The following is a 7233-nucleotide window of genomic DNA, read 5'->3' as shown; positions in this document are numbered from 1 at the left end:
TCAACAGTAATGGCACTCAAGGGGCTTCTCTTGAGAATGGAGTTGGTAATTTGGGTGAGGCAGGAGGGTCGGCTGAAACACTTCCCACACAGCTGGCACTGGTAAGGCCTCTCCTGAGCGTGAATCCTGTAGTGCTGGATGAGGTGTGAACTTTGACGGAACCTTCTGCCACAGTCGCAACACTGACGGGCTCTTTTTCCAACATAGTCGTGCTGTTGCTTATATCGAATCAAATACATCTTGTCTCGGAGTAACTCATGTGGCAGGACTCTTGCTGCTTCGTGGGCTTTGAGATGCTGGAGACGATGCACAGCCTGGATGAAAGCTTTGCCGCGCTGGAGATGCTCATGGCAGTCCTACCTCTGAACGCTCACGTGGCCGTAGACATCTGCACGCTGGGTCAAGGACTTCTGATCCCAGTGAGTCTTCTGATGCCTGCTGAGGTGCGGCATGAGGTAGAAGGCCTCCCCACACCATTTACATACAAAGGGCTTCTTCCCCGTGTGGATTTGCTGGTGCTTCCCCCAGCATCGTCAGGTACTGAAGTCTCTCCCACAAAATTCACATCTGTAGTGTTTGTTCTCTTGGAGGAAAAAATGAGTTATGGGCCAGCCGGGACCTGGTGCAGACTCCAAGAGTAGTGTGCTCCTGGGGACCCTTTCCTAGCAGACTCTCCGATGGTTTCTTAAGTTCTGAGCTTTTCTCTAGTTGATCACCCTCGTGGCTTCCTTCCTGAGCAAGGGTCTTGGGGTCACTCATTTCTTTGGGACTCAAAACTTCTGCCGGCTTGACTTGGTGTGACTCCAGTGGATCATTAGCAGAAGACTCTCTCGTGTGGGCACACGAGGAGTCACCTGCCGCCAAATCCTCTATTCCTGCCCCCGAGGATGATTTCTCTACAGGTAGGCTTTGCTCTGGAGTTAAATCTTTGCTTTCAGATTGTTCCTCCCAACTTAAAAGAAATGTAAAAGGTCCTCTACTATTTTTTTACTCAGAGAAAAACATCATTATAGTAGAAACAGAAGAAAGAGACCAAAAATTACAGACTAGTTAGTACAGAGGTTTGAGAGTTTTCCGGGAACCTAAGGAGAGAGTGGGAGAAGGATGCAGAAGACAGTAAGCAAGGATAGGTGAGGGTGAGGCAGAACAGACCATCTAGGAGGACTGAACATTGACAAAGATGCCAGAGGCACCGAGAAGAGAATGAAAAGGAAACCAGAGAAAAGGGGGGGACTGGGGTTTGGCTGCAACTTCCAGACCATGCTTGGTACATCACTGCTGTTTGGAGGAACTAATATAACTGTGGCCATAAAGGGATTCTAGTTTCAGGTCAATCTGGGAGATACCGTATGATGCAAGTCAGCTTTCACTCTTGTAGGACTCTTCAGATCCCTTAACCAGCATCTCAGATCTCCAAGAGGGGAAATATAAGAGGTAGCATTTCTCTAACTGATCTTGTTAGGGAACACTTTTTTTTTTTTAAGAACCCCTATTATCATAATTCTGTAGGACTATTGGGGAAATCCTGGAGCACCCAAATCAACAACTTCTCACTCAGAATAAAGAAAGAGAATTCCAACTCTTTTCTTGGCTCCCAATCTCTCGTTTTGCCCATTCAATTTAACATTTATTAAACGCTGATTTTGAGCAAAGCATTATCCAACTGGATGTTCATATGTCTGTATAAAGACTCTAATCAGACTATAAATGTACAAAAGGAGAGTTTGTGGCATTAATTTCATTTGGGAACAGAAAAAGATCAGGCAGGGGAAGGCATTAGGGCTCAGCAAGCAGTGAAGTTGGCACCAAGCTTATTCTGAGCAGACACTGACTATGAAAGTACACAGTCCTGGGGAGCAGCAATACAGGGTTCTACTAGGAATATCTATGAGAGATGAAGCTGGATGTGACTTTTGGGACAGACTGGGATGGATTTAAATGTTTTGCTAGCAGCCTGGATTTTCTTTTGAGAGAGGTAAGAACCTGATCAAAAGTTTGTGCTTTATAAAGTCAACTCCTTGAGGGCTGGAAAGAGCAGTGATATCACACCAAGGTTTTTGCTTGTCTCAGTGACAGAGGAGAGACCTCTGATTTCTAGCTGTCAGGGGAAAGGCACAAATGAATGCAGGGGCTTGAACATTAGAGGATAGGGAAACTGGCCTCCCTGGAGCTTAGCAGGAGAGGAAGAGATGAGCTTCAGAGAGGAGATAAAAGAAGTACTGAGTGAGCATGATGTGGTGAGGCCACACGAGCCCCTAAGGTGAAAGCACCTACCGGCCTTCTCCCTAAGCTGAGTGGGCTCTGAGGACCAGCTCCCAGCCCCTGCTCACTGAGCAGGGCTGTCTCCCCAAGATTCTGGTCTCACTGCTCACCTTGACATGTCACTGCACTCCCGTCTTCCTCCCTAGCATGTGACTCCTCCTCTTCCAGCTGTGAGATAATGTCAGGTTTAGGGAACTGGTACCCTGTTGAAGAAGGAGACTTATAACTTGGGGGTTCTGTCCTGTACCCTCAGGAACTCCCAGCCTGGTTTCTAAAGGCTCTGAGATAACAGGCAAGTGCAAATTTACACACAAGAAAAATAAAGCCTGTTTCCAAAGATTCTGCCACTAGGGACATATGCCAATGTCTGGAAACAATTTTGGTCATCACAGCTTACCGAGGGAGACCAGGTTCCTGTAATTTTCCAGCATCACCTCCCGGTAGAGCTTCCTCTGAGAAGCACTGAGGTAGGGTAATTCATCTGGACTGAAGTCCACAGCCACATCCTCGAAAGTCACCAACTCCTGAAATACCAGATACACTCCTAAATGATTGAAATCCAGAATTATCCCAAAGAGGGAGAAAGGTGCCTGCTAAGAGGGGACTGACCATGAAGCAGACATTCAGACAAGCACAAAGACTCTAACCCAAAGGTTTCACAGACCTAGAAGTGTTTCTTTCCTTTAAGTCTTTCTCATTAAAAGGTTTTCTTCTCTGCAATCACCCTCTTGTTTTTTTCAGTCTTCTAACTTTATAGAGGCTTTCAATGGCTAAATCAAAGATCTCTCAGGAAATGTCACACTGCACTTGAAAATATGTGGGTTATTTTTCAATATATTTTGGTATTAACTTCTAACATAATTCCACAGTGATAAGAGAACAAACAGACTGTATATGATTTCAATACCTTCAGGTTGTGAAATGTTTGCACTTTATGTCCCTGGATATGTTCCAGTGTCTGCTAGTTTATAGTCTATGGGAACTTGAACAGAATTTGGATTCTCTTGTTGTGTGAAAACTATATAAATCTGAAGTATGTGGAACTGGTTCATACTGCTTTCCAGATCTACTATATCCTTCTACTTTTATTCATTCTATTAATTTTGAGTTTGATATTGAAAGTCCAACTAAAAATCTTAATTTAGCTTCTTAAACATAATTGTAATTTATAGTAGAGCTTCCCTCATAGCTCCCTCATAGCTCAGTTGGTAAAGAATCTCCCTGCAGTGCAGGAGACTCAGGTTTGATTCCTGGGTCGGGAAGACCCCTGGAGAAGGAAATGGCAACCCCCTCAAGTATTCTTGCCTGGAGAATCCCATGGAGAGAGGAGCCTTGCAGGCTATAGTCCATGCAGTCACAAGAACTGGACATGACTTAGCAGCTAAACCACCAACCACCACATAGTGGAACTATATGTAACTGTGTTCTGAACTCTCCAAGCCCTGTAAATGTGTTATGTTTTCATAATTTAAAACATAAAAAATAAAGAGAAAAAAATAAGTATATCTTTCTTTTGTCTTCAAGTCTGAGAGAAGTGGGAATATTTCTAAGACAGCTCCTGCTACTAACTTCTAGAGATCTGTGTTGGAGGAGAAAGATCCTTTTAAGTTCCTTAATAAAGAGAGAAAAATGCAAATAAAAGCTGAGCAGTATACCCCAATCTCAGGAAAAAGAGACAGCTGGGTTTAAGTTCTGGTTCTCTATTATAAGCTCTGTGAGTGTGGATAGGTTAAGCCTCAGTGGCTCACCCACAAAACACAGAGAGCTCATAAATATGCAGGTAGCCAATCTTATAATAAGAAAATGCATTTCAAACTGACAAAGTATGACTTTATACCCATTCAACTGACAAAAATTAAGACGTTTGACAATACCAAATACTGTCAAGAAGGGGGACTCTTGGTGGTGGTGGTGTAGTTGCTCAGTTGTGCCTGACTCAAAATTTTGAGACCCATCCACTGTAGCCAAGCTCTTTTGTCCATGAGATTTCCAAGGCAAGAATACTAGACAGCACGTTCCCATTTCTTTTCCAGGGGATCTTTCTGACGAAGGATTGAACCTCCATCTCCTGAATTGCAGGCAGATTCTTTACTGACTGAGCCACCAAGGAAAATCTTAGAATGTGGACTTTTGAGACCTCTTAAAAGATGCTAAAAGTGAAGTTGCTCAGTTGTGTGTGACTCTTTGTGATCCCGTGGACTGTAGAATACCAGGCTCCCCCATCCATGGAATTTTCCAGACAAGAGTACTGGAGTGGGTTGCCACTTCCTTCTCCAGGGGATCTTCTCCATCCAGGGATTGAACCCAGGTCTCCTGCATTGCAGGCAGATGCTTCACCAACTGAGCCACCAAGGAAATGTAAATTGGTAAACCACTTTGGGTCCAGAAATATATCTATTCCTAGGTATATCTGCTTATGTATACTGTCTTATAACCTCCAAAATCTAGGAAAGACTCAAACATTCATTTATTGTAGAAGAGATAAATGTATTATGACATTGGGGCTCCCCTGGTGGCTCAGATGGTAAAGAATCTGCCTGCAGTGCAGGAGACCCGGGTTCAATCACTGAGTCAAGAAGATCCCATGGAAAAAGCTATGGCAACCCACTCTAGTATTCTTGCCTAGAGAATTCCATGGACATAGGAGACTGGCAGGCTGCAGTCTCTGCGGTTGCAGAGTCAGACACAACTGAGCGACTCAGTTCAGCTCAGTTAAGATCAGTCACTCAGTCGTGTCCGACTCTTTATGACTCCATGAACTGCAGCACAACAGGCCTCGCTGTCCATCACCAGCTCCCAGAGTTTACCAAAACTCATGTCCATGGACGTGGTGATGCCATCCAACCATCTCATCTTCTGTCGTTCCCTTCTCCTCCTGCCCTCAATCTTTCCCAGAAACAGGGTCTTTTCCAGTGAGTCAGTTCTTCGCATCAGGTGGCCAAAGTATTGGAGTTTCAGCTTCAACACCAGTCCTACCAAGGAACACCCAGGACTGATCTCCTTTAGGATGGACTGGTTGGATCTCCCTGCAGTCCAAGGGACTCTAAAGAGTCTTCTCCAACACCACAGTTCAAAAGCATCAATTCTTCAGCACTTGGCTTTCTTTACAGTCAACTCTTACATCCATACATGACTACTGGAAAAACCATAGCCTTGACTAGATGGACCTTTGTTGACAAAGGAACATCTCTGCTTTTCAATACGCTGTCTAGGTTGGTCATAACCTTCCTTCCAAGGAGTAAGTGTCTTTTAATTTCATGGCAGCAATCGCCATCTGCAGTGATTTGGGAGCCCCCCAAAATAAAGTCAGCCACTGTTTCCACTGTTTCTCCATCTATTTGCTATGAAGTGATGGGACCAGATGCCATGATCATTGGGCGACTAATACACATATAATCACATCACAGAATAATCCAGTAATGCTGTTGCTAAGTCACTTCAGTCGTGTCCGACTCTGTGCAACCCCATAGATGGCAGCCCACCAGGCTCCTCCATCACTGGGATTCTCCAGGCAAGAACACTGGAGTGGGTTGCCATTTCCTTCTCCAATGCATGAAAGGGAAAAGTGAAAGTGAAGTTGCTCAGTCGTGTCTGACTTCTAGCGACCCCATAGACTGTAGCCTACCAGGCTCCTCTGTCCTTGGGATTTTCCAGGCAAGAGTACTGGAGTGAGGTGCCATTGCCTTCTCCGAATCCAGTAATACAAACTAATTAATTATAATTACATGCAACATTCTTGGTAACAGAAGGGTGAATGTATAAAGCAGGTTTTGGAAGACTACCAAAGACCATGATACCCATTTTACTAATATACATCTTTTGTGTTTTCAGGGAAACATTATGCAGATCAGTGAACTAGACAGCAGGTACTGACTGCCCAGATTCTACAGAGGGGTTTATTTGGTCACATGTGTTTTTTATTCTTCCTTCAAAATTTGTTAGTTGCCAACACCAAAATATTGGGATAATTCATATTATTAGTTAGATTTTTTGACTTCTCTTTAAAAAATCAGAAGATGTAGAGATCTGGGTCCACATTCTCACATGGCACCATCAGCTGAAGCTGAGTCATAGCTGCCTCCCAGTTTGTCACAATCCACCCACTTACAAATTCTCTTATATTACCTCAGTAGTCTGTGGGCATCTTCACTTGGGATCCTTGACACAAATACTGTAGGGACAGAGGGCTATTCTCAGGAACAGACCATCTAGAATAACATTTTTCAACCCTTTTCCCCTTATCTCTTCCTCAAGGAGCATTTTTAAACACTTTGTTTTCCTAACTGTCAAACGCCTTCCCTCCACCCCATGAATTTTTTTCTAAAGGAAGTGCAGCACGTTAGCTTCTTCTAGGTTTCAAAACATGATTTAACAAGAACATTAAGGAGCAAATTTTTAAAGACTGACAACCGTTATTTCATATATAAAAAGGAGCATAATAATAGTACAAATCACACGAGAGTTGCTTTGACTAAGTCAAAAGTGGAGATAAAATGGAACAATAAACAAAGAAAAATTAATTCAAGAGACAGGAAAAGAGAATATATTAAATATGTGGTATGTGGTGGTGGCAATAAGTGTGAGAGAAATCGGGAAAGCAAATACAAAGAGTCAGAAGAAAATTCTGATACAGAAGCCAGGGAAAGGCTCAATTAGGTAAAGTTTATATAAAGACATTAAGAAAATGAGGAACTTTAATTAGATAGAGGAGGTCTAGAAATCAGAAAGGGGAGCTCCTCACACTGCAGAACTAAGTCAGAAGAAAACCTGACTCACCTGAGATCTCACAAATGGCTTCCTGTCATACATCTTTGTGTCCTTCTTTTGGTGTTCTTTTGTGTTTCTCTCTTCTGCAAGGACAGGGTTCTGAGCAGTGAAACCTAGAAGGGAGAAGGAATGACCACAGAGTTGAGTCCAGTCTGGCAGCACCCACAGACACAGAGAGTAGCCTGCCAACCCCTCACCTGCCAT

General features: G+C 43.6%; 1 pseudogene; it reads right to left on the bottom strand.

Moving 5' to 3' along the window:
* On the bottom strand, positions 1-7233 carry LOC145537716 (zinc finger imprinted 2-like; annotated as a pseudogene).

The sequence above is a fragment of the Giraffa tippelskirchi genome, chromosome Y (assembly GCF_054371585.1).
Source record: "Giraffa tippelskirchi isolate mGirTip1 chromosome Y, T2T-mGirTip1v1.2.pri, whole genome shotgun sequence".
Lineage (NCBI taxonomy): Eukaryota > Metazoa > Chordata > Mammalia > Artiodactyla > Giraffidae > Giraffa > Giraffa tippelskirchi.
This window is presented reverse-complemented; position numbering and strand designations above follow the sequence as displayed.